This window comes from Dasypus novemcinctus, chromosome 22, assembly GCF_030445035.2.
Source record: "Dasypus novemcinctus isolate mDasNov1 chromosome 22, mDasNov1.1.hap2, whole genome shotgun sequence".
Lineage (NCBI taxonomy): Eukaryota > Metazoa > Chordata > Mammalia > Cingulata > Dasypodidae > Dasypus > Dasypus novemcinctus.
In genome coordinates this window covers 49,199,927-49,227,486 of record NC_080694.1, presented here as the reverse complement: position 1 = coordinate 49,227,486, position 27,560 = coordinate 49,199,927, and the positions used below count along the sequence as shown (strand labels likewise).

Here is a 27,560-nt window from a genome sequence, read left to right as displayed (position 1 = left end):
CCCATAAGGAGAGCCGCCCAGCGCGAAAAAATTGTAGCCTGCCTAGGAGTGGTGCCACACACATGGAGAGCTGACACAGCAAGATGACGAAACAAAAAGAGACACAGATTCCTGGTGCCACTGACAAGAATGTAAGCAGACACAGAAGAACACACAGGAAAATGGACACAGACAGCAGACAACTGGGGAGGGGGGGCAGAGAAGGGGAGAGAAATAAATAAAAAATAAATCTTAAAAAAATAAAATAAAATAAAACTTCTCTATTTTAAAAAAATCCAAAAAAAGCAATATCTACGGAACAATAAATCACAGTGAGGTCACGTATTTGTTTTACATCCTTATTGCCTGAAAATATATCTGTAGACAGTAGATATTATATGTGTTTCCACTTTCAGGATCTAAAGCGATCACTAGCTCCTGGCTTACACTAAAACTAATCATGTGCCGTGGGGCCAGCTCCTTCACCTCTCTCAGTTTCCCAGTCAGTGAAACAATGGGAAATCTCCCCAGTTTCCTTCAGCGGATATGTTGTTGGAATTGGTGAGTGAATGACTTAATAAAATACCAAACACTATATAAATGCAAGCCACTTTGATAGTAAACACCTGAAACTGAGCAGTTTTGGAATTTAAAGTTTTACGTCATCCTCTGTGGATGTGACCAGACTCTTTGAGGCCACTTGCATTCAACCAGTGGAGGAATTGGGAAAGTCAGGTTTAAATCCATCCCCATTAGCCGCCTCACTACAATCTGGTTTTCGTCCAGCCAATGAATAGATTCGAGTGCTGATAGGTCTGAGGGGCTGGAGTTAAGCGGTGAAACAGGCATGCACGCATGAAGTTTACAGATTAGCAGATTTATAGACAAATAGGGAGGCAGTCTCAGAAGAGGGAGATGAATGCTGTGATGGAATGAGCGCAGGGCGCCGTCGAGCTCCACGGGGGCACCCATCCCAGGCTTGGATGGTCATAGGTGCTTCGTCGACCCTGTGATGCCTAAGAGGAGGAGAAGGTGGCAGGGCCGTGGGCATGGGGCCAAGGGTTGAGGGAGAGTGTTCTAGGAAGAAGAGAGAGCACTCACATTGCCCTAGGGGCTGGACAAAGCAAGGGCACCGCTGTGGGGCTATGAAAAAATCTCTGGATCGCTTTGAAAATGGACTTCATGTTGTCGCTGAGGACAGGCTCAGCGTGGGCTCAGCGTGGCATGCAATACAATTGGTGGGCTTCCCATGACCCCTCCCGTGCCTCAAGCCTGCCGCCCATTCCCCTGCTGGCCTTTCCCCCACCTTGCCTGGCCTTTCCTTTTGAAAGTACAGTGCTCTGAAGAGGGTGAACGAGGCTTTTCTCTTTTCAAGTAGCAGCATTATGAACAGGGAAGGAAAAGTCTCCTGTGAGCTATGGCGAAATCTGGTCGATTGGTTTATGAATCAGTGTAGCTTAGGCTAACGCAACCTAATTTCCTGAAAGCCACTCCATGGCTTTAGGCTTCCAGAGAGGCATAAAGCTTGTATGATATTTACTCTTAGTTAAAATTAAATGGAAAGGGAAAGAACTCAAAGTAGAATTCTTTAGAGAGGGCATATCATTAAAGAAAAAAAAAATTAAAGGCTACAAAGCAATGCGGATATTGCATTAAAGAAGGTCCGGCAGTACGTGTGTGTGCGTGTATGTGCATGTGTGTATCAAGTAGTTAACTATAACTACCCCTGAGGAATTGGCTTTCATGTGACTTTGTGTACCTGTTTAATTGTGAAATATAACATACATTCAGAAAGTACATGATATATAAATATATAACTTACTGGATTTTTTATAACGTGAACATCATGTAATTACTACCTAGGTCAAGAAATGGAACTTGGCCTAGAATCCCTCTATTTTTCCCATAACCCCATCCCTACCCCAGAAGTCACCTCTGGACTTACTTTTATGAAAAACATTTTTTGGGTGTTGTTTTTTTTTTTTTTTTTTGTATTGTTTTACCACCTAAGTATGCAGCCCTTGATACTATAGTTTAGCTTTTCCTGCTGTTTGAACTTTAAAGAAAAGGGAGCATATGATTATTGTGTCTGCTATTTCTCAACATTAGATTCCTCAGTTTCATCCAAGTTGCTGAGTATATGGTGCTTCATTGATTTTTGTTGCTGTATGATATTCCAAGTTTGGACGTATCACAATTTTTTTATCCACTCTACCTTTGATGGACATTTTGCTTTGTTTTCTGTTGGGGCTCTTATGAATAAAGTTGCCATTCTTCTGCTACTTACATACTCATATTCCCAATGGATATTCGCTCAGGGCATTGGATAGGCATACCTTTAATTTTAGTAGATGATATCACTTTCCCAAAAACAGCAGTAACAATGAAAATCCTTTCAGCAGTATGTGAGAGTTCCCATTGTCTTACACTTTTCTTTGTGCATTCTTTTCTTTCACTTATCTGAATTATCTATTTTTCCCCACACCACATATATGTTGGTTTAATTACACAAAATGCTATTTTAACATTTTTAAAATTGTCTTGCCCAGTGGGGATAATATTTTTCAACTTTTAAATTGAAGTAGATCATTCTTACAGAAAAAGTTCTCATTTCACAGGTGTACGGCACAATGTATCTTCACAAAGCGAGCACGCCTCTGTAACCAACATGTTGGTCAAGAGAGAGAACTTTCTAGTACCCTGAAAAATACTTTCCTGCACCCTGCTAATCACGATGCTCTTCCTTCTCATCAAAGGCCAACTACTATACTTACTTCTAACATGACAGATTAGTTTTATGTGTTTTTGAACTTTATAAAATTGGTACAGTAGGCATTATTTTGCATCTAGCTTCCCCTACCGCCCCACTCCCAATATCGTGAGATTCATCTGTGTTGTTGGGTGTCATAGTGAAGCAGGCTAGTAAGACAGGGAATTAATAGATGGATCTGGAACCTGGCAGAGAGTCCACGTGGGCATCAGTAACCCCAAGGTGGCTGCTGGAGGACCCCACCCCCAAGATTCTGCTATCCAGACAAGGACTTCTTCTGGAAGCAAAGAAAAGCCCTGGATATTCCCTAGGGACTTTATCATTGGGTCCTCACTAAGGGATTGATGGGTGGGGTAATCAATCAAAACAGCAAACAGCTGGAACCCCCTCCCCTGCCATAAGCAAAGGGGTGGAATAATTAACAGTTTAAAAGCCAGGCACAGGCCTGAGAGCTCTCTCACCCTGCTCTCTTGCCTCTGGACCTGCTCCTGTCCTCTGTGTGCTGCTCTTGCCATTTTTCCTGTGCCATGTGGCCGTACAAGTGAACCTGGGCATTTATAATCTCCAATGGGGAACTGTAGCCTGTAAATCAGCCCTCTTTATCCCTTTCACCCCCTTCCTCTCTACTGGGACCTCTGCTCTGTTATTTTCTCCCATCTCTCTTCCATTCCTACCTGAATAAATTACTGACCTAACTCACCCGGCGCGCTCTTGAAATTCATTTCTGCAGCATAGCCAGGAACCTAGATAAAATCCAGTAACAATAGTGATTTGTTCATTCATTTATTTTCTTGCCCCAACGAGGAAATACTGACCTCAGGGAGCGTCCCTGCTCAGCACTCCTTTAACTCACGGAATGCGTTGATCAGTGCCACACGTGGGATCGAATACCTTCTAGCCATCTGATTGTTGTTTTCACAGTCCCAGCACTGTACCCTGGAGTTGGAGGGGCTGTAGGAAACGACTGTGATGCCCCACGTTACCCTGTGGCTTCCCCAGTCGTGGCTCAACTTGGAATAGTTCCCTCCTTGTTCACCCAAAAGGCAAAACAGTGTCACATGCCCAGGCCATTACATTTCTAGCTAAAACAGAACTGTGCTAGGATTTTTTTGGAGAGGTGCTTTTCTTCAGAGGGTCACGGTGAGTCCAAGGAGGACACGGCTGTCAGCCGCAAGGAACGCCCTTGACCCTGAAGCAGGAGCAGCTCCAAAGCTGGGCTGGATGTGTGACGTCACAGGGCCCTTTCAGCCTGAATCACAGCCTCAAGACCTTTCCAGGGGAAAGGAAGGGGGAGGGGAAATCCTAAATCTGTCCTGCCAAAAGGAAAGATAAAATCAATGCCTTGTACTTTTCACCCTTTCAAATAAGCAAGGCTAAGCCCTTCTACACAAATCAAGTGCTTAAAACCAGCTTTCGTTATTTTTAAACAAAATGTCAACTGAGTTTGAACTCCTTAAACAGAATCTTGATATGAATCCATTTGAAAAAAAAAAAGAAACAGGCTCTAAGATGGTCACTCTGTGAAAGGCGATGTGTGGATGTGCAGTAAGCGTCATTTCTTTTTTAGTTTTTCTTCTCTAGGCCTTGAGCTGAAATTATTAGTTTCGAATGTCCCCAGTGATATTAGCTAGATGATCACACTTGGATCACAGGAATGAAATGACCTACGTGTGCCTTCGCTGCAGTTCTACCCATAATAATTCAGTTAAGATAATTCTCCTCCCTCCTCACCACCCACCCCCACCTCACCCCAGACCTTTTTAACAATAGGATTCAAAATTATCACATTAATTCTCAAAACAAAGAATTCTATGTGTAAACTCAACAGGTAAAAATTTCCCACACCAAAAAGAATAAAACATTGGTGAAATATTACAAAAAAATATATCAAAATGCCTAAACATAGGAGAACTTAGTGCTAAACCAGCTAGGGAAGAGTTTACTGATGAACTTTCTAGAAAACAGGAAAGAACATTTCTTAAATAGCTGATTGAGAAAGTTTTTGTTAGTGATAGTACAAATTTATCTATGCATGTATAAGTCATTTTGAACAGGAAGAATGTATTTAGGCTTGCAGAAAGTTAAACTATAGGAAATAAAGATTTCATTAAATTGAGCCATGCAAAAGTGTTTTTTGTTATTCTTTCATTTACTAAGAAGATGAAAATCCTTTTTCCTCCCAGCTGCTCCTCCCTCTAGCAGAGCCTAGGTGTCAAGTTATTGTATAAGGCTCTATGTCTCCTGATGCCTTTTTTTTTTTGAAGATTTATTTATTTCTCTCCCCTTCCCCCACCCCGGTTGTCTGTTCTCTGTGTCTATTTGCTGCGTCTTCTTTGTCCGCTTCTGTTGTCATCAGCGGCACCGGAATCTGTTTCTTTTCGTTGTGTCATCTTGTTGTGTCAGCTCTCCTTGTGTGTGGCACCATTCCTGGGCAGGCCGTACCTTCTTTCGTGCTGGGCGGCTCTCCTTACGGGGCGCACTCCTTGCATGTGGGGCTCCCCTACGCGGGGGACACCCCTGCATGGCAGGGCCCTCCTTGCACGCATCAGCACTGCACATGGGCCAGCTCCACATGGGTCAAGGAGGCCTGGGGTTTGAACCGTGGACCTCCCGTGTGGTAGACAGATGCCCCAACCGCTGGGCCAAGTCTGCCGCCCCTGATGCCTTTTATTTTTATTTTTTTTAAAAGATTTATTTATTTGTCTCCCCTCCCACCCCCCAAACCTTCCAAACCCCCCCCCCCCCCTGCCAAATCATCTGCTCTCTGTGTCCATTCACTGTGTGTTCTTCTGTGTCCACTTGAATTACCTGGCAGAACTGGGAAACTGCATCTCTTTTTTGTTGCATCATCTTGCTGTGTCAACTCTCCATGTGTGTGGCGCCACTTCTGGGCAGGCTGTGCTTTTTTCATGCAGGGCAGCTCTCCTTGCGGGGCACACTCCTTGCACGTGGGGCACCCCTATGCGGGGGCACCCCTGAATGGCACAGCACTCCTTGAGCACAGGAGCACTGCACGTGGGCCAGCTCACCACACAGGTCAGTAGGCCCTGGGGATTGAACCCTGGACCCTCCATATGGTAGATGGATGCTCTATCAGTTGAGCCACATCCGCTTCTCTACTGATGCCTTTTAATCCTTACCTACCAAGCTTCCCTATTTCATGAAAAGAGAATCCCAAATATGTTAAAAGAGTGCGGTAGCTCTATACCCTAGACACAATCCTCAGGGCTTTGGTACAGAAATTAACAAATATATTTCAACTTGAACATTACCCATAAAGAATACAGACCTTCTCAAATACCCACAGACGAGCCAGAGATCCCATTAACCTGCTTTAGAAGAACCAATGCTCCACTTGCCATGAGAACAGGTTTCTGGAATTGGGTTGGCTCGTTCTCGGCAAGTTTAATGAGAATTTTCCGCCTTCTGTGAGTGCTTAGAGTAGAACAAACACTGGACGGAGAAATAGAAGGTCTTGGGCTCCAAGACTACATCTGTCTCTAAGCAGTCGCAGGGTCTTTGTCAATCGACTGCAACTCTTTGGACCCAGATCCTTGTCTATAAAATGAAAGAATCCGAGTAGATTCTCCAAAGAGCCTTCCAGTTCTAATGATAGTGTATTATATAAGTTACGCTTCTGAGACTAAAATTAAGTGCTAGAACAAGAGTCTCTGCCTTATTCCACAACCTGCCAGATTCATTCCCAGTTTTCCTTTCCTGTGGATGCGCTGAGAAGTGGGATTGGAACCTAACTCCTTCCGGTTACTGCTCGGCGGCATGGCCAACTGAAAGTGCTCTAGCGTCCCATCCCTTCAGGTTCCTTGCAGAGCAGTCTAGGGCCATATTTTGTGTCTTTTTCTGACATTAGAATTCCCATAGTGTTCTATGGGGACTTTATGCCAAAACTCAAGGATGAGAAGGGCTAGATCTACAGCTCCAGGCTGCCACATGAGTTTGTGACACTCCCTGGAGGACTTAGGATCCATAAATACATGTATTTCATTCCTCTTAACCTTTGAGAGTTACATGGGCAGTGTCATCATTTCAGGGGCGCTCCGAAGGCGATTCGAAATATTGTTTCAAAATATCACCAATGAGACCCGCCATGTGAGGGGATTTTCCTGCACCAAGAGCTAGAGAGGATGCCACAGGGAGAGAGCTACAAACTGGGAGCAAATACGCCCCTTCCTATCAGGAGCCCTTCCTGTTTTGTCGGCTAGCATGGTTTCTGAAGTCTCAGATTGCAGCAGAACTGTTCTGCAATTCCATGGCTAGCTATTTTGGGAGCCTAACACAGCAGGACAAATGTGCACAAGTCCACACAGTATGACAGAAGAATTAAAAATGTATTTACCATCTGTTGGTAGTTTCCTTGCGGGGCTCTTTTCTTTTCCTTTCCTGCAGCCCCAAATAGGGTCTTCTCACTTCCTTCCAACTGCAAAGAGCAGGGTTCTCTCCACAGCTCTGGAAACGCAAGGCATTTTATTTCCTCATTCAAATTCCCCAGACTATTGAACTCTGGAACTGGCTCAGCTTCTAGGATCATTTCCCTCAATGACAGAGGAGAGTGAGTCGGTGCAGTGCTCTAAGTGTTTTGCATTTTTCCTGTGGCCAGGTGGCTTTAGGATCTTAAAGGTAGGGTGGGGATAGGGTGGGAGCCCGTACAAGAGAAGTCAATCAGAGGCTAAGTGACAGAGAATGAAATCATTAAATTAGGCTTGGAACTTCATTTTGGCTCTTTATAGTCTTAGTCCTTACCCTAATGGGATGCGCCAGATGGGAGTCAAGATTCCTAATAGGAAAGGGTCCTAGTAATGCAAACTTGAACTTCAAGTGTGAGCTACTTCCAGCAGTGTAATGGGGACGGTAAAAACCATAAGCTGGAGTATAATAGTTTTGTTAGTTGGGAAACCAGTTAGGTTGATCAGAAGCCATTTGATTTATGTAGAAATATTCAATTTTCAATGAGAATCACTAGCTTTAATTTTTGGGATACATGTATCATTTGCTCAAAAATAAAATCTAATAAATAAGGATTAATATTAAAAATGTCTCCTTAACCAGATATTGCAATGTAGTGTATGACTGACTTGTTCACTTCAGGCTAAAGAGGTGGGTTACTTCAACTTGAAACTGATGTTGGATGACCTTGGACTTTGGGCGGGTCCTTTAACTTCTGTGCCTCAATTCAATCACCTAAGAAATGGGGATCTTAATCTCTACCTCACTGTATTGTTGTGCGGAGTAGAAGAGATGACATCTGCAAAGCTGTTATCACTGTGCCTGCTATAGAATAATAGCTTGATAAGTGGCAGCTTTAAAAATTAGTAGAGGCTAATGCTGTGCTACTTTCTTTTTATCTCAAAACTTGCTGCCAGATTCACACATTCTCGTGGATTCTGGTTTTCCATTTTGCTTTTTTATAAGTTCTCCCCAAATATGAGCCTGAATGTAAGTCTCAGCTCAATACCAACACAACTTTAGTAGCTGATATTTAAGTCAAAGATTGAGTAAATAGAAGAGGTACCATTGTTTGAACAAATGGATTTGTTATGGATTGGCTTCTAATGAGATAATCGCAGTGTTGGGGAGCCAATAAGGCTTTGCACACAGTAGGTCCTCAAAAATATTAATTCATTTAACATCTGATGAATATTTAGTGAATGCCAAGCTCTGTTCTAGGTGCTCGCTTGAGGTTTATCAGTGAAGAAGACAGACAAAAATCCCTACCCTCCTGGAGACAGACAAGAAAGAAAGAGTAAATGACTAGACCGTTATAAGGTGATATGTTTACGGAGAAACAAAGCAGGGCAAGCTGCAACAGGAGGGTCGGGGCTGTGGTTTTTCAGGAGGTGGTTAGAGTAGCCCTCACTGGGGTTTGAATCTTTTAGCCATACTGAAGAGGGTGTGAATGGTTCAACACGTGAGGGTGTGAGCCAGTGGCTATCCAAGGGAAAAGCATTCCAAGCCGAGGGGACAGGCGGTTAAAAGGCCCTGTCGTATGCTGGGGCTTGGATTGTCGTTGGAGCAGCAGAGGACGCCGAGGCCGGGCCATGGGAGCTAGAGGAGAGCAGAAGGAGATGAGGTGAGAACGGAGTGACGTGAAGGGGGGGCGGGGCTTCAGGGCCACACAGGGACTGTGACTCCAAGTGGAATGGGGGAGCCACTGGGCAGAGTTCGGGCATCATCTGATGTGGACAATAAACCGAGAAGGAAGCAGGTGAAGGTGCAAACAGAGAGACGTTTGGGAGGTTACTGCAATAATCTTAGTGCACGATAGCGATGGTTTAGCCCTCATGATGGAAATGCAAGCCGGAGAATTGGTGGGAATCTGGATTTTTCTTTTTAAGGTAGAGCCTATTGGGTTTGGGGACAGATTGGATAGCGTGTGAAAGAAAGGATTCAATGGTTTTTGCCATGATCAGGCCTGCCTGATCTCATTTTCTGAGAGTTCTAGGCGAGAGGTGGATCACCCATTGCGTGGTGCTGTGACAGGAGAGAGACGGCTGGGTTCCGGGCTTGAGTGTAAGGCCTCCTGCCACCTGCCAGAGGACCTGAAACTAATGAACTGCCCGTGGTTCTTTGAAAGATGAGCGTCAGAACGGCCGAGGTCTCAACAAGCACTTTTCTAGCACTCAGAAGAACAGTAAAAAAATAAATGAATAAATACATTTTAAACAGCAGCCAGTCTCTCGGTTGTATTTCCTCAATGCCAAACAATTTCGGTGTTTCAGGCCGCTCCTCACCCCATCCCCCACGCTGAGGTCACCACGTCTGAACAGGAAAGCGGGACCATTCCCCCGGCCAGCAGAGGGCGCCGGGGAGGCCTGCCCGTCCGTGGCCCCGGCCCGCAGGGCGCAGACCTCCCCCGGCAGCCTCTGTGCTGGGGCCCGGAGCCCGAGGTCGCTCCTGGGATGAAGGTGGTGCGGTCCTAGAATTCTCTTGCTGACCTTCCGATTCCACGCGACCTGTTTGTTGGGATTGTCACGGGTAGAAGGCAGATTGCCTAAAAGAAGGAAAAGAGGCAGGGCCATCTGTGTAAATAAAGGGAAGAAAGAAGAATGGGATGCACCTGTGGCTAGAGCGATCCCCGGAAGGGGTGTGGGGACGCACAAAATCAAGAAGAGGACACGAGTTGCCTGCTGGAATTGAAATCCTAAGTGGCGGTCCAGTGGGTTTGGAGGGTACAGATGTTCAGAGGAGAGCTAGGGTCACTTAGGGCGCGCGCTCCCTCCGGATTTGGGGCTCCGGTTTTTTTTTTAGAGGTTTAAAAGATATTATAGAAATACAAAGAATAAGACAACAGTTCATAGGCCAGGCAAAGCGGCAAACGCTTTTCTTATCAAGGTAGGATGATATGATCACGGAAGTGGTGATATTTGCGCTGTGGCCCCAAAGTATAAGAATGGGCGGGGGAGGAGACAGGGTTTCCCATCTGGAGAGAGGCTACACGCAAAGGCACCAAGTTATTTCACGCACACACCCTGGACCTCCTTAAGGAGGGTGAAAGGAAAACGTCTTTAAAGGCCTATGCTATCTATTGAATCTGTATTCCTCACACAGCTTTGAAAAAATGAGGGAAGATTGTTGCTGGTTTTAATAAGTGCGCAAATAATCGCACGCTAAGTTGGAAGAACTCCAGGGATGCGTACACGAAGGAGTTAACTGTGGCCCAAGCGCAAATATGGAAACCTCACCCTCAGCCCAAGCCGTAGCAATCCGAGGGTTGAACATGGAGCACACTCCTCGGCCCTAATTGTAGACGGAGATCTGCCAGCTTTTTCCTCTGGTAGATTCCCCTCCGCACAAAGGGCCGGACTGGGTTCTGAAAAACCTGATCGTGAACCCAGATAGGCGATTCTGAATCACCCGTCCTGTATCTAGGAAAATTAACTCCTCGCTGATCTTCCCAGATAAGCACCCAAACTTGTGGTCTCTGAGATCACCGACGGGGTCTGGCTGGGTTTCTGACACCGGGCAACTCCCCTTTTTTGGCAGGAAACGGATAGCATGCCAGGAAAGTTCACGCTGGGTCAACGGAGCTTCTTGAAGCGCGGGATGATTCACTGCTGGGGGTGGGGGCGAGAGGCTCGCGAGGGGGAAGGAAGCGCCGAGGAGAGCGGCGGAACACAGTCATTCTGAAATTGGCCGTGGACGCGGCGAGCTCCGGGGGTCATGCGAGTGACGCGTCCTGTCTCTCCGCGCTCAAGACACCGCCTGGAACCGGGAAGTTGGGGGACAGGTCACGTGACTCGGTTTTCTTTGCGAGGAGATGCACCAGATGCCTCCTGCGTCTATTAAAATGCAACGAAGTAGTTTCTGACAACCAAGACAGGGCCGCTGGCAGAATAAAAATTTGGCCATAGTAAATCACCTTCTGGCTGACAAGGTCTTCCATTCTGTGCGTTGGGTTTGTACTTAAGAAGGGATTGTTGGTAATTTACAGTTTAAGCCCGAGCATTATTATTCGTCAGAAAGGCTCTGTTGCAGTAGCCATGCTTTGTGTCCCTGCCACAGATGCAAAGCAAATCAGTATCTTGGGAATGGGATCTTGAGAAGATCCCAGGTCTCCCAGTAGTTTAAAACTTTGGAGAGGCTGATGGAAAGGGGTGCTGCAAATGTCAAACTGCCTGACAGCCCTTGCTGGGATCCTGACATGAGCTGTTTCCTTGTGGACTCTATGTTAAAAAGCAAAGTTTGCCCATGCATTTTTTTTTCTCTCTAACTCTTCCTCTTTAGGGTAAACTCGTAAAAGTCCTCATAAAATGATTTTCTTAAACTCCAAGGGGTCACCTTTTCCTGGCAGATATTGCCTCAAGAAAAATAACAGAGACCACAGCCATTTATTTTAATGTCATGAAGTTAGAATAGCAAAGAACTTTGTTTTCCTCTTTCCATCCAAAGTCCAAGTATATTTTTTTAGCCTGTTTTTACCCACGATCTTATTTTGAAGGTACACTGAGCTTAACATGTATAACACACCAACTGCCACTACCATAAGTTCAAGCGATGATGGCTTTTGGCTTTGATTTTAATTTGGAAAACGTATTTCTTTTGAGGAAACAAAATGCCAAGTTGTTAAAGAAATGCTCTTAATAGATTTCCAAATGCTCCTGGCCAATACCAAGCAAAGTTCAATTTACTCATTCTAAGCTTTAAAGTGCCCGTCTTCTTTTCATGCAAGAGTTCTGGTCTTTAGATAATTAAGGCCAGAAATCCTGATATTTCACGTGTCATCATCTTACCTTCAATCTTAGTCAGAATTACACAGATGGAAATTTATTGAGATTTTGTCACAAAACAAATAATGGTTAAAAATCATCTCCAATGAGATGTGGAGGCGTTTTCGGGACTTGGAGTTGTCCTGGGTGGTGCTTCAGGGACAATTACCGGACATTGTAGATCCTCCCAGGGCCCACTGGATGGAACGTGGGAGAGTATGGGCTATGATGTGGACCATTGACCATGAGGTGCAGCGATGCCCAGAGATATATTTACCAAATGCAATGGATTTGTCATGATGATGGGAGAGAGTGTTGCTGTGGGGGGAGTGGTGGGATGGGGGCGGTGGGGTTGAATGGGACCTCATATTTTTTTAATGTAAAATTTTTAAAAAACGAATAAAAAATATTAAAAAAAATCATCTCCATATCTTTTTGAAGCATCCTGTTGTACTAAATATATTAGAACTTTTTCTTTCTTTGAAAAAAGTTTCCTTTTCGTGGTCTTGATGCATTCTCTAGTTAAGCAGCAAATTATGTAATTTTCATTATTTAGCCCAAAGCCAGCTGTCACTAGAAGGTTTCAGCCCCAAACATTCAGCCGCAGCAACAAAACCAGCTGTAACTGTGGAATGCCTGGGCTTTCCAAATTAGCGCCTAGGTTTCCCATCAGCCCCTGGGCTGGCAAAGTGCTGATGTTATGCCCTATCACCAAGAAGTAAAATTCAATTAATAAAAGAGAGAACAAGTAGGAGAGGAGAGAAATATGAAGAGTCAACTCAGTGCATACCACCTACCTGTATCTGAAACAACAAAAGCCTGAGTCACAGATGAGTCTACCAGATTTTTTTTGCAGACTCATAGCAGATTTATCAGTGAAATTATACCTTCACCAAAGGCTTATTCTATTAAAAAAAAAACAACCCATGGAACTACACTATACAAAAAAGGAACCCTAAATTAAACCATGGACTAGTTAATAGTACAATTATAAAAATGTGCCATCAATTTTAACTAATGTTCCACACCAATGCAAAGTGTTGGTGGTGGGGTAGCGTATGGGAATGCTGGATTTCATACATGATTATTCTGTAAACCCAAAACTTCTCTAATAAAGGGGGAAAGAACTGGGGGAATAAAGGGTTATTCTCAAGCATCATTATAACAGAGGATAAGGTCTAGGTTTTACACTGCAAGGGGAAGGCAGAAAGGTAACTGTGATTCACCACCCTACTAGAGAGAGCAAGCTAGAATTCTAAGGTCTCCAACTGTGGATTCCTTAAACTAATTCCTGCACCTCCCTGCCACTATCTGTATCAGTCCTTTCAAAATATAACATGGGCCACACGTGGAATTTTAATCTTTATTGTAGCCACGTGAAGAAAGTTCCAAGAAATGGGTTAGATTATGTTGGAGAAAAATGATGCTTACTAGGACATGGAGACTGATATGACCATAGACAGAAAAAGAATTTATTGAGAAGCTCTCCCAGTGGAGGGGGTCTGAAGAACAGACTTCAGCCCACTCCTGGAAGGGGGGATTTGACTTTATACAGAACTTTCCTAGGCGGGGAAATGAGAGTTGGTGGGAAGGGGCTGAGGGTCCGAGTGAGGTGCAAGGACCAATAGGAAGCCCTAGAGGTGAAAACTTTCCCTGATAGTGACTAGAGGATAGTGGGTTATGGTTTCTTGGAATGCTGTGGGAGCAGATGTTTCTTCGATCTGTGGGGATTTTATCTCCCTCTGATATGCAGGTAGGGAAGGTATCCATTTCCCTTTACTCCCATCTCTCTGTGGTTTTCCTGTTTAACCTGTGGGGAAGTGCCGTGTCCTTGGACACATAGGCTTATGGGGGGTGGGATTAGCCTTTCCCCAGTGCATATCAGGGGAAACTGAGCTACAGCTTAATTATTGTAAGCCTCTAACAGATTAATTTTAACAATATATCCACAATATTATCAATTCAACATTTAGTCAATATAAAAATTAATGGTGTATTTTATATCCTTTTTTTCTTTGTACAAGTTTTTAAAATCCATATTTTACACGCATAGCACTTCTCAACTTGGATGAGCCCCATTTCGAGTGCTCGAATGCTACCTGTGGCCAGGCCAACCTTTTTAGACAGTGCAAACCTAACTAAACCAGGTGTTTCTATTTTTAATTGTAGACCAAGTATTATTTTTAAATAACGTATGTACTGTTAAATCATAAGCTGTTGGCAGATGTTTAAATACAGTGATTTTGAACTTTACTCTTGAGTATTGGTGATGTCATTTTCATTACCAGAAGCCGAACCTGCTATCGTGTGGGTAGAAGGTCAAGGAAGAAGATTCTGCGCCATTTCCTTTAAGAGTCTCCCTGCCACACTACTTTAGTTTGAGTGTGGTTATCTGACCTCAGAGTCTATTGTGTGAGTAGTTTACATTTTTGCTGTTAGATTATTTTACTCTTTTGGTCTCCCCAGTTTTATTTGAGTATGATCGAAGGAAAGAATATTTGTTTTGCAAGTAGATAATGGTTTGCTCAGATACAGAAATGACATATGTAGGATAATACCTTCCTTAGAATAGACCAGTTAAGGGTCTGCCAGTGATTCCATTAGAAATTCAGACTCTCCAGGATTTATTTCACAGCCATCATGGATAGTTCCAGGTAGAAACTTGGAGAAATTTTGCTGGAGAGTTATATAACCACCCTCCCAGGTTTTCAATAATTCTAATATTTAGGTCTTAGACTTGGAGGCCTGATTGGTATGGTGATGATTCTGAGAAAGGCTGGACTAATCAGCTAGGAATCCTGCAGGATCTTTTGGTTTCATTGTGGCAAATATTAACCTATTTCAAAAGATAAGATGTGTTCCACTGTGAACTCTCTGCAGACTGTGTCATACTCATCATTTTCTTCTCAGGGCCTTGTCCTTGCAGATGCATAATAAATGGCTGCTGGGGAAATACACAATAAGTAAATAAAAAGCAGTTTGAGCATTTGAGCATTAAGACAGTGCCTGGATCTTTAACCTCTATGATTTCCCTCATCGACGATTATTTTAACAATTAAATGACATAATGGAAAAGCGTGAGCTGGTACCACAGCTCTTTCGAGGTTAGGTTTTAGTGTCTATCTTATCCCTCTCTCAGGAGCTTTTGAAGAAGCAATACCAAAAGGGCAATGAAAGAGATGAAATGCTACACAGATGTAATTGAAACGTATATCCTTGCCACTGAAAGCCTTAAAGACAAACCCTGACAATTATTGTGACAGTAAGCATTGCGAAAAATGGACTTCCTTTAAGCAAGGTGTTTGATTTCAAGTGAAATGAATTTCTGCAGTGCAGGGTTGGGTTAACTTACTCCAATGTTTTTAGAGAAACAGGATTTACACTTAGGGTTGCTTCATTTTGTTTCATGGGATCTTTAGTTTTGACTAGAGAAAAGCTAAGATGTCTTTATCGAGTATGGCTTTTGACGTCCACTTTCCTTTACGACTCCCAAGCCTAAAACTCTAAATAAATATAGTGATATTCTATTAAACTTCAAAAGACTGAACTGAAGATCGGTTCAATTATTGCGTGGCTGTACCCTGGTAAGCTGTTTTAGTTAGTTTTGTCTTGAGCTACCTAACAGGCTACTTCTGATAAAAAGGTATATACTACAATTTGGAATCCGCCATGATTTGGAGGACGGTGCCCTTGTTTTATTGAGTACTCTTGTGCTCCCTCTGCTGCCATAAAGAAAACGTTCACGTCTGAGACCTCAGCACATCCCGCAGCAGAGTGTTCTCTTTTGACAATGATGATGCAGATTTGTGCATAAATTAGGACTCTCCTGAAATGGAGTACTAGTTGTCCAAAGCATATAATGTAATAGTTAAAAATAAATAAATAAAAATCACAAATTTAAAAGGGGAGGGACAAAAAGAGGAATAGATAAAAGAATTACGTTCTGCACCAGTGGCCAAAATCATCTAGATAGTATATGCCAATGTTTCTCATCTGTGCTTAGGCAGCACCTGAGGGGCTGGTTAAAATGCAGATTCGGATGCAGTTGTTCCTGCGTGGAACCTTCGATTCTGAACGTCTAAAAGGCTCCCAGCTGCTGCTGCTTCAAGGACTACACTTTAAGAAGCAAGGATAGAATATATAATTACATGATATGGTATATACTTGATAACCCTGTTTTGAAACCTTCAAAAGTACATACCACCTAAACAATAAAATGGATGTGATCATAATTATTTTGCCATGGTCTTTAAGCAATCCAGAACACAAGCTAGGCAGAGAAGCTCAGCAGGCCTTATTTCTAAATTTCCTTTAATTTCAAATACCAGGTTTATGAATAGTACTCTAACACTATATATTTGCCTACTGGCTTCTTGAAAGTCCTGCTCTTCTCTTTTCACTGAGTTTTTATTTGCATGACAAAGTCTCGTTTTTAAAGAACCAGTGCCTGTTTATATATGGCTATAGATTTACTATTTTACCAACTGAAAACAAAATATTTCAGTACTAACAGCAATAAAAGGGTATCATCAGCCTTTATGTTTATGTCAGACCTTGCAGAAAGAAATCATTACAGGTTTTAGTCACAGTTTATGGCTTTACTCTTAATGGCTAAAAAAGTAAATGACACATTTCCTATGAATTTTTTTACTGTTTGAGTAATATACATATTTAGCTTGCTTGAGGGAACACTTAAATTAATTGACTAACTCTAATCTGAATTATGTGTTTTAATTTGTCTAAGGCTGTTAAAATAATGTAAATTAACTGCTTATATCACTGTGATAATGAAAATATTAGCTTTTTTTATTGAAAATTCTCTAAATGTAAGATGTCTAAAAATAGAGCGGAGGTGGATTGGACAGTCTGCAGATTATGAGTTGGAATAAAAACATCTCCGTTAAGCCAAAAACATGGCAACCAATATTTCCTGTTATAAAAATATTGTAGATGAATTTAGTTTTTATGAAAGCTGTCTGAAACTGAAATGGATGGCAGAAGCTCTCGGTTTATTCACAGGCCAGTAATACTAATACCTGCGGCTTGCGTGCGTGTAAAGCCAACCAGCCTCTGCTCGAGTCAGAAGTCGGTTTTGCCAAGTGGGGGAAGGAGATATTATGCGGTTATGTTCTGTGATATTAACCTTCACTTTGATAAAGCTTGTCAACAGAAACAAAACCAAGCAGAGCCTTTCCAGGAAAATGATTGCAACTGTCCACTAGAGGCTGTAAGGAGACCAACTATGTCACTTCAGAGTTTAGACCAACCAGAGGTTTAAACTGTAACAATCATTGATTTTTAAATGAAAAAAAAAAAAAAAAAAAAAGTTGTAGAAATGAGTACGAGCGAACGGTAGTAACTCTATTTAAATAGCCATGTATATATGTGTGCTTGGAGTTTCAAAATGTGAGAAAAGAAAATATTTCCGGGGCTCCACACCTTCTTAGTTAGTAGACTTATTTTTATTTCGGAAGCACACTGGTTCTACGATAGTGTTGTTTAAAAGCTTTTCTCTCGGTGCCAATGTCGCCTGCCTCGGCTGGTGACTAATCGTTACGTCTTAAGTAAACTCGGCCAAAGGCGTCTCCAATACAGCTGACAGTCAAGAGCGGTGGCTGCCAGAAAGAAACTTCCGTGCAGGGGACACGTTTCTAGACATTTGGTTCTAAGCATCTGAAGGGGTCAGATGTTACCCCGACACCTACCGGTCTTCCAGAATTATCTGCAGCCGGGAGAACGCTGCCCTGAGCCTCCTTAGCACGGAGGTGGCTTCTCTTCCGCCAGGTGCCACACCTGTTGGCAGGGTGCGCCCCTCCAGTGGAGGTTCCTGCGCACCCAGCTAACACCTGCAGGCGGTACCTGCGGCAGCGGCGGGGCAGCGGGGAGCAGAGGATGCAACTTACCCACTCCGTCCAGAGCAAGTTCTGCCGCGTGGGTTCCCGAGGACTGTCATTTGATGTGCACGGTCTGCCTTTTCTCTCTGCCACGCTGGTTACCTCATTTCCGATTAAATTAATGATCCCGAATTAGCCGCGAGGGGAGCGTGCGGGTGGTGTCTCCCGGCTGGAGCCGAGCGCCTCGGTCTCTAGAGCCGATTTCCAGAACCTGCGGCAAGAGAAAGAGGGGACGGCACGGAGGTCACCCCCTGCCCCGGGCCGTGAAGGTGAAGGTGCACGTGGAGTCGGGGCGCCCCTTAAAAACTTTCCGGAGTGGCGCCGGGGGGCAAGACCCCCGGCCGCGGGGAACGGGGCTCGGGACCGCGGGAGCGAGGCCGCGGTCAGGGTTAACCTGCAGCTGCCGAGCCGGATCGGCGCTGCCAGCCGCTTCCAGGACGCGGGAACGAAGGGCACGTCGGGATTAGAGCCGGCTGACCCCCCCCTCCCCCGGGCCCTGTCCCCGGCTCGGAGCTGAAGCCCGGCACCCGCTCGGGGGGTCCCTCGGAGGGACCCCCGGGGGTTCCCCCACTCGCTCCCGGCTGTAGCCATCCGCTCTCCAACTAGGTGCCGGGACCCCGCGGAGGTGCGCGAGGACCCACCGATCACCGCGACAATGACCTCATCGCCTCGGCTCCCCGCCCCTTTCCCAAACCTAGAAGGAAGCGTCCCCGGTGCCCGCGTTCCCCCCTCTCCCCCTCCCGCAGCCCCGGGATGGGCAGCAGCGGCGGCCGGGCCGCGGGCGCAAAGGCGCCGCCTCCCGGGGGGCCGCGCACCCCGGGGCCGAGGGCGCAGGCGGCGATCGGCGCGGCTCCCGGGGCCGCCCCCCCGGGTCCCCCCCCCCCCCCGGCCCCCGCCCCCTCCGGGCCGGCTCCCGGAGCTGCGGCGGCGGCAGCCAACTGCTCCATATTTGGCTTCTATTACACATTTACATACTGGAGCGAGCGCGCGCGGGAGGGCCGGCGGGCGGGCGCGGGGAGGGGGGAGCGGGCGCGGGAGGCGGAGGGAGCGGCGTGTACCGCAGACATCATTTCTACTACAGTGGCGGCGCCGTGCAGGACCTGTTCCACTGCAGGGGGATCCAAAACAAGCCCCGCGGAGCAGCAGCAGCGCAGCGGCGGCCGCGAGACATTGTTTCTCTCCCTCTGTTCCCCCCTCCCCACGCAACCCCAGATCCATTTACACTTTACAGTAAGTGGCTATTTTTTTTCCCCCCCTCCTCGGATTCTCTCTCTTCCCCCTCCCCCTCCCCTTATTTAGATGAAATCCGTGTCGCCCCCCACCCCCTCCCCGATCTCCCGAGGGGACCAAAAGCCACCACCAGCAAACAAACCCCAAACCCCAAACGGCGGCCCCGAAAACAGCTGGAAGAGGAGCGAAGGAGAGAGCCGGGTCGTGTTGTGTTGTGTGTGTGCGTGTGTGCACAGACAGCCGGCCCCGGCCTCGCGGGGGCCGACCCCCCCCCTTCGGCGCAGGGGCAGCCCGCAGGGTGGCAGGCCGGGGCGGGGGGTGCGCAGGGGGTGGGCGTCCGCAGACGAGGGGGCAGCGGCCGAGCCCCGCTCGGGAGCCTGCTGGTCCGGCCCGAGTGCGGAGAAGCCCTGTCCTCCCTCCGGGGTGCGGGGCGCAGGGGGAGGCGGCGGCCGGGGGTCGCGCTGCCCTCCCCTCCTGCGGCCCCCCCTCCGCATTCGCCCTCTCGGAGGGGGCTGCGAGAGCGAGTGGGTCGCGGGGAGGCCGGGCTTCCCCGCGGGGGGCCCGCCTGGCCTCGGCGCCCGGGGGCGGGGGTCTCCCCGCGCAGGCCGGCCTCGCGGGCGCTGCGGCCGGGGCTGCGCGGGCGGCGCGGGGGGAGCGAGGGTGCGGGAGCCCCGAGCGCGGCCGGAGCGGTGGCGGCGGCGGCGGCCCTGGCTGTCGCCGCCGCCGCCGCCCTGGGGGTGCCGCCGCTTCCTGCTCCCGCGCAGCCGCCGCCCGGAGCCGGGAGCCGGGAGCCGGGAGCGACCGCGGCTGGAGGCGGGGAGCGGCGGCGGGCGCTGCCCTGCGCGGGGAGCGAGGGCTGCGCGGCGGCTGGGCGGGTGAATGAAGCCAGGAGGAGGGGAAGGCGGCGGCGGAGGAGGCGCTGCGGGGCCGGGGATGCGCCCTGAGCCCCGCCGCGCGTGCACTCGGGGCCGGCCCGGGCCGGGGACTCGGCCACTCCCGCGGCCGCCGGCGACCGGGTTCCAGCGCGGCGCGCGGGGCAGGGGCCGGACCCGCGGAGCCAGAGGTGAGGCGGGGGCGAGCGGCGGCCGTGGGGGCGCGGGGCCGGGGAGGGCCGCGGCGCCGGGGAGGGGGCCCCTCGGTGGCCGCTCGGCCGACCCCGCAGTGCCCCGGCCCGGCCCCGCGCCCCCAGGCCGCCGTCCTGAACTCCGGGGCCGGGGCTTTCATTTTATTTCCGACCACGTAGGGGGCTGAGTGGCGGCGGCGGCACAATTCGGGTTTTCTAGGGAGACCGAGCGAGAGCCTCGATGGGGGGTGGAAGTGGGCTGGTGATCGAGATGGTGCCGGAAAAGAAAAGAAAACAAAAATCACAGTTTCTAAGGACGACGGGCTTCGCTTCCTGCCCGCGGCTGCTCTGTTGTGTTTTGCCTGCTTGGTATATAATCCTGCGGATAAGAGGGCGATGGAATTACTTGGGAAGGTTGGGAAATTGCTAAAGAGTAGTAATGGCAAAGAAAAAAAAAAAAGTCAGTCGGAAGCTGGTTATATAATGCGCGAGGTGGCTAACAAGAACGGCGAGCTATTTTTATTTTGTTTACCGTATGCTGTGCAGTAGGGACGCTTCCAAAGTGCTTCTGTCCCCGTAGAGAATCTTAGCTTCCCTGGGAGAGCCACAGGATACAATTAGCAAAATGAGAAGACCCCATTACACCCACAGGAACACAGCACAACCAAACAACTAATGCCTGAGAGTGGCATCCTCGCTGCAAATCCTGTCGTGCCTGCACGGGAATGTTGTATGCAAATAAGTTCTCCTTTGGCAATCGAGTAGTCACATCTCAATGACATTTGTGTTTTATAATGCAGGTTCCTCTTAATATTTAAACACCGTCCCCTCCGTATCGCTCACAGCGGTGGGGAGTTACTTGAGGGCTATTTTTAGGCAGAGCGGGTTACTTTTTTTTCAAAAATGTGAGCTCTCCCATTTCTGTTTGGGCTTCCGAGGAGCCGTGCAGTTCCTGGAAGCCCCTGGGAAGACCATTCTCTGGGTTCTTTGGTGGGTTATGATAGTTTGATCCTTGGGCTTCTCTGGAAAGAAGCTTATGCCGGGAGGAAACCACCGGAGAGAAGGAGAAAACCCTGCACAGGGACTCTTGGAAAGGGATTGCACCAAAGCGGCTTGTGCTGTGCCAGTTAATCTCCTCTGATTGCCCTCTAACCGCGCCTGCCGGAGTCAGAATTCAAGAAATGGGCTCCAAGGCCCCCTTGCCCCACATAGAGCGGAGGTGTAAAGGGCTGCCCCAACCTCCCGCCGCCTGCCGTTCTCATCACGCAGCTCCCTGTCAGTGGTGTAGGCTTTCCCTGCACTTACTCCAGCCCGGAGCAGTCCTGTAATTAGATCAGGGTGCCATGGCAACAGACAGTGTTCCTTGGTCCATTCAGGTGGGAGTGCCTGAGCTACTCCCTGGGTTTTCTGCACGGGTGTGTGTGCTGCCCGAGCCAGACTTCACCCTGCCCCTTGCATCGTTGGAGTAATTTGGCCGAGAGACGCTGAATTCGACTTCTAGCTCCTCAACTTTGTATAAGAGAGACCCAAGAATCCGTTCTTCTGGGGGGGGGGGGCACTGAGTAAAGGCCTCTCCCGGGACGGTGAATGCAGCCCCACGGCCTTCCTGGGGTTTGTGAAGGGGTCCACGCGTCTTCGGGACTTGGTAGAAACGTTGCAGAGCTCACTGAGGCAACACAGCTTTTGCAACCTGGGGCCTTTGGCCTCGGAGGCACTTAATTTAACCCTTTCCAGTGTGCCCAGCCTTGAGAACGCAGCTTGCCGGGAGTTATGACCTGCTTTCTAAAGGGTTTACTCAGCAGAAGTAATTTATTTGGGAAGGACATCCCCGGTGTCACATTTTAGAACTTTTTAGTCATCATAGTAACAAAAATGGCACTGATAGACAGGCCTTCTGAATGTATTCATTCTCAGCTTGGATCGGTTGCCCATGATACATGTGTGGTAGTAACTAAAAGGTTTTTCTTCTCAGTTAAGTGAGAGATGATAGAGAGGCCTATAACTAGGAGACTGATAATGCATGGTACTTTTGCCCAGTGAACAACTTGTACTCTATTTTAGGCTAAAATTTAATGAGCATTTAGAGAGCAGCATTCCACTCTTTGCATTAGGGCCCCGTCTTATTAAGTCTGCTAAGCAAAGAAAATTAATACCGTTGCAAGAGTAGTGTTAGTTGCCGAAGCTCTGTGCTGCTCAGGCAATCCAAGTAAGGGGGAGTGTTTTAATAATCTTCATGTTTGAAAGGAAAAAAAAATACTTGAGAGCAATAATGTTTGCTTGAACTTGCCAGTCAGTTTACGGTTTAAACTGCTGCAGAGCTAAATTGATAAATCTTTTTCGCCGCCCCCCCTTGGGGCTCAGATGGAGAGAGTCACTCAACTCTGCTCACAGGGGGTTTATGAATTTCTCCCCTTTAGTGAGTACTTGTTTGGTACCTTCACTGTGGGCTGGTGAGAGCACACTCTGCTGTGGTTAAAAAGAAGCTGTTCTTTCTGGGAGGTAAATAGATTGGAAGCAAGGGTATAAAGTAAGGCACAGAAATTTCAGTTTTACGCAATGCCTTGGAGGTGTCCTGGAAAGTACACTGCAACATACAGCAAATTGCTTGCCTACAGTGAATTGTGAACGTGTATTTCAAATGCACAAATACATTCATGGTAAAATAAGTTTTGAAAGTATGAGTATTTGATTGGAAGCTGTGAGAGAGACAATGTTTTCTTCTTTGGATTTCGTTTTAGGAGGGTTTGGCAAAGAGAAGTGATACTTTATCAGGAATATTATAACTAGGTTTTAGGGCCTCTGAATTACCTTTCACTCTTAGAGATTAAAGAAAAACTCTCCAGCCATTAGACCATATGGCAAATGCCTGTAGATGGCTTTAAGTTTCAACATATCTAACTCTGTGTCTAGAGAAGGCCGGTCTTAGGAGATTATTTGAATATTGCTAAATATATTTCTGTGACTCCTGTTTTTGTTGTCACTATGGAGTCGAAGGACTTACTCCTTTTGTATCACATTGTGCCTTTATTTATTTATTTTTCCATTCTGAAATGTCAAGTGGACTTTCCCTTCGCGCATACCTCGAATGACAGTTTCTGGTGACTAATGCGTTGCAACACCCGGCTCATTTTATTTCCTACTAGAAATTAGTCAATAAACCTATTTAACTAAAGCCCTGAAACTTGCAGTAAACGTAGGGGCAAATGTTAATTCTTTAAACTATAGTTGTCTGGAAAGTAATACATAGTGTAGACTTTGAAAAAGCTTAGATACTTGCATATGTCACATGACAGTGCTGCAAGATATTCTAATTTTTGGAGGGGGAGAGATTATTTTAAAAAATGTCTAGTTAGGAGGTTTGTGAAAAGCTCAAAATTATTTGTGTTATTTGCAGTGTTTGATTTCCGTTGCTTTATAATTTCAGAGTAGTTCAATAGTTTGAATGATTGGCTTCTATGAGAGATGATTTAGATACGTGGTTTAATTGCTTCAAAGGAAAAATTTAGTTCCAGTCATACTTCCAAGGTTATTAGACACAGGTCCTCCTTATTTTGTTTACTTTATTGAAAATAATAAATCACAGAAATCCCAATTGAGATGGTAATTTCTGCTCTAGGGCATCATATACAAGAATCCTTGTTGTTTTTTTTTTTTAAGATACACGTTTTAGTTATTTGCATTGGTCACATATTAGTTTCACCTAATTCAGATTTATAAAATAAATGTACTCATTCAAAATTTCTGTAAGAAGTGATACAATAGTTTGAATACAGGGAGACAGTTTTATAGGACCTTATAAATGTTGGCTATAAAAGGTGGTATTGGATTGAGATTTCTAAAACATATACAGGTACTTAAAATTATAGGAGTAAAAGAAATAATAGTGTTCAGGTAAATAGTCTATTTGTGGAAACAGTTGCTTAATTTTTTCGTAAGTACATTTAGGTTTTTGTCTATTGGTGTAGTAGTATATTTTACAAGCCTCATAAAGCTGAACCTTTCAAGCTAATGTGCTATAAACATTTGTTCTATGTATTACTACCATCCTCAGTGTACTCAAGCATGTTTAGAACTCTTACGAACAAAAGCAACAAGCATTATATTTTCTTGGACATGCTTGATGTCAGCAGAAATGTTTCATTGATTTTTCTGTAACTTTTAATTCATCCTATTTGTGGAGTAATGAAAAGGCAATGCTAATTGCCATAATACAAGCACAATTTGTATCCTACCAGAAGATTATTTTTGCAGAAAATTCACTGTATTGTAATCAGGGGCAGAGAGGTTCCCGAGTAGGATGTTTTAATTGGGGCATGAGGAACTCCTTTTCCCACTTAGATTCCCTTTAACGTGACAGGTTTTGAGGGGGATATTTAGCAGAACTTTTTTAGTGATAATTGGCATCGCTACTAACCTATAAGCATTTGTGCTTCTAACTTTCAGAGAAAATGCTTTTTTTTTCTCCTGTCACTGTGTGTGGCAGTGACACTCTTAGCTTTGGCCTCCATTATCTCCTGGTCTTTACTACCACATCAGTATCATTTGGGTGGATTTTTTGTGGGAACCTTCCACTATTAAATGGCATTATATTATGTTGCTTTGCTGTGCTTTCTAAATACAAACTGTTCTATTTGTAGTGCCTGTCATTGTACCAGATATTCTGGGTGCTCATTTCTTTGTGTGTTGATTGTGTGTTTTTGCAACTAAGCCACTCAGTCTTGCTTTCATTCTTCCGTTTCTTCCCGCTGATGGAATATAGCAAGTTATATTAACTCTATTACCGTAACTTGTGTGGCAACACGAATACTTTGGAAATAGGAGGCATACTGATGTGAGAGTAAATTAATATTTTACAGCGTTTGCATCATGTTTGACTGTTCCCTGCACTTCGGCAGAATAGGTGGAGACTGTAATTTGGACTCTATAAAACCTTATCTGCCAGGTGATATGTAAATAGGATTTTGTGCACACGCAGCCATGTACAAGCTGTGAGCTCCTAAAGTGCTGTCTGCAAATCCACAGTACCTGCACCTTGTTTGAAAATGATTTTCAAGCACTTTGATGCCTCATTTGAGATGCTACTGGATAAAATCGAGACCTCTCTCCCGCCCCCGAAAAAAGTACTGTATAAGAATAAATAGAATTTTGTGAGTTTCTTGTTCAACTTGGCTACTACTTATAATTTGCAACTCAACAAGCCAGAGGGACAGAGTCTTTTAAAGACTTAAAAGATATTACCGAGAACAGCTTACCTTCTTCCTGTATGCATACATTACACGTGGGGAAACCAAGGACTAGAAAGAAAGCTTTTGCATGTCAGTCCCAGGAATGCAACAGATGCTTTTAAATAAATCCTTGGTGAGTAGATAAGTTAGAAGTAAGAATACTTTGGCTACCGTTCATTACTTTGAAAAGTGCTGGAAAGCAATCGAAGTTATTTTCCTTTCCAGCTGGGCTGCACTCTGCAAAACAGTGAGTGTGGATGGATGAAAATAATCATGACTAGAGCGATGTGTTGCCATGTACCCAAGGATAATTGGCTCACTTACCTGTTTACAAATTATTCACATTGGAGATCATATTCAGAGCCCCAGAATAGTTCCTTTCTGACACCTAGTATAATCCTGGGCCTTCTCCCTCCTACTGTTACCTGGCGTGAGCTTAGGAAACCCAAACTCAGTCTAAAATCAGCCTAAACAAAAATGCAGATTGGCTCCGTGATCAAAGCTGAAAATCACTCCTGCGTTTACTAGTTTGGGGATTATTTCATCTAACTACCCTACGGATTCTTTCTATTTAATGTGCGTAATATGGAATTGTCAGTCTTTCAAAATATAATTTTAATGGATATGGCTAAAACTATGTGACCAAGTCAAGTCCTCAATTTCTTCCATTTCTGTGCATAGGTCTTTACCTCACAAAAACTACTACAACACCAAGCTCCCTGATGGAAAGGTATATGGAAGATTCATTCATTCTTTCATTCATTTCACTCATTCATCATGCAGTGGATAGTTTTTACTTAGCCATGTGCAGGGTCTTTGGGTAAAATGAAAATGAAGTAGATGTACATTCAATAATTAAAGGATTTACAGTTTAGTGGAAGTCCAGTGATTATGTGCATATTTTAATTTTTTTCCTTCATTTTATGTATTTTTTTCTATCTCATTAGACTGACATGTTAATAGCTGTACTCTTTCACGATTGACCTTCAAGTTGCATGTTGATGGGTAATACAGGCCATATTAAAATTAGGTTTTCATTTAGTTATGATATAAACCATGCCCATTTTCACCTGATATTCCTTGTGATTCCCAGCATGTGTTTATGAGATGGTTGATAGAATCATTGGGGGAAAGTATGGCAGTGACTGGCTCCAATGGGGGGGGACCAAGCCCTTAATTTGATTGAAATGATGGTCTTTTTGTGTGTTCGCCTCCCTCCGAGCTGACTATAACCAGTTTTGCCTTTTGAGCTGGCTGGTATCTGTGTAGGTCATAAAATGTGATGTTCTTAAAATTCATATTTTAGAGAATAGACTCTTGAAGTGGAATTATCATTTAAAGCAATTTATTCTCTTTTTCATTTTGGATTTTCCTCCCTTGCACTCCTGGCCCATCTCAGGAGCATCGTGCAGCACGTCACCAGGGTGGTCCATTCCAGCCGCAGATTCATTTGTCATACTTGTACGACAGTCTCCTCCTCCACCGCCACTGCAGGGGAGTGCATCACCTATCAGGTGAGAGTTTTGTGATGTTACCTATTTTCCACCTGAACAAATTGCCCTCTAGCCATGCTTGAGCACTTGGTTGAATATATATAATTATCTTTGCAAAGTGAATTGCTTGAGAAACGAACGGATTGCCAAGACCAGTTGTTAAAACTTGGATTATAGTATCCATCTCTTTGGTTTAATTGATTTGGTTCATGGAGAAGCCTGCGTCTGACTTCGTGATGGTTGATGATTGAGTTTTGAGCTCGAGCCTGATCATCTTAATTGTCACTTTCACTTGATGGCCTTGAGAATATTATGCAACCAAAGAATTATCTTAAATCAGAGTTTCCATGTTGTAGGCTTTGGTTGCAGTCTCATTCATGGGTAAGGAAAGAAGTCTGTGCATTCAGGGGTAACGAGAGTTTGTTGAATCGTAATTTCTTTGTGTCTGTTTGGATTTTACAACTTCCTGATTTCCTCACTAGTACAGTGAAGTTCTCTGGCCCAGGGAGTCGTGCAGACAAAGGGTATATGTGGAGTTCGATGACTCATGGTTCTCTGTTGAGGAGAGGACTAGAGGATACAGCTTCAAATGAAATTGGAAGAGATGGAAGTTAGAAAGAACTTGGGGCAGTAAGGGTTTCAGCACACTGGGTTACACAACCAAAGGAGATTGTGAAATAAATCC

At 45.5% G+C, this 27,560-nt stretch overlaps 1 protein-coding gene and 1 long non-coding RNA gene across 12 annotated transcripts in view; one reads left to right on the top strand and one right to left on the bottom strand.

The window, feature by feature from the left end:
• Positions 1–11,576: 11,576 nt before the first annotated feature.
• On the bottom strand, positions 11,577–18,734 carry LOC101421892 (uncharacterized). 2 transcript variants are annotated; one of them, XR_009182762.1, is made up of 3 exons: positions 18,680–18,734; positions 17,874–18,075; positions 11,577–14,914 (listed from the first exon to the last, which is right to left on the bottom strand). It is a non-coding gene; the product is annotated as an uncharacterized lncRNA (long non-coding RNA). The 2 variants fall into 2 exon arrangements; XR_001118004.4 differs by lacking the exon at positions 18,680–18,734 and adding an exon at positions 18,506–18,620.
• A 182-nt stretch (positions 18,735–18,916) lies between these two features.
• ATXN1 (ataxin 1) overlaps positions 18,917–27,560 on the top strand; it is a 417,609-nt gene continuing 408,965 nt past the window's right edge. For 6 of the 10 annotated variants that reach the window (XR_011647041.1, XM_058285261.2, XM_058285258.1 and 3 more), the window contains exons 1-2: positions 18,918–19,094; positions 26,782–26,896. The gene's annotated coding sequence lies outside the window, so the exon portion shown is untranslated. Of the gene's footprint in view, positions 19,095–20,003; positions 20,158–26,781; positions 26,897–27,560 lie in introns of those variants that run through there. The other 4 variants (XM_071210982.1, XM_071210983.1, XM_058285257.2 and 1 more) reach the window with 2 other exon arrangements.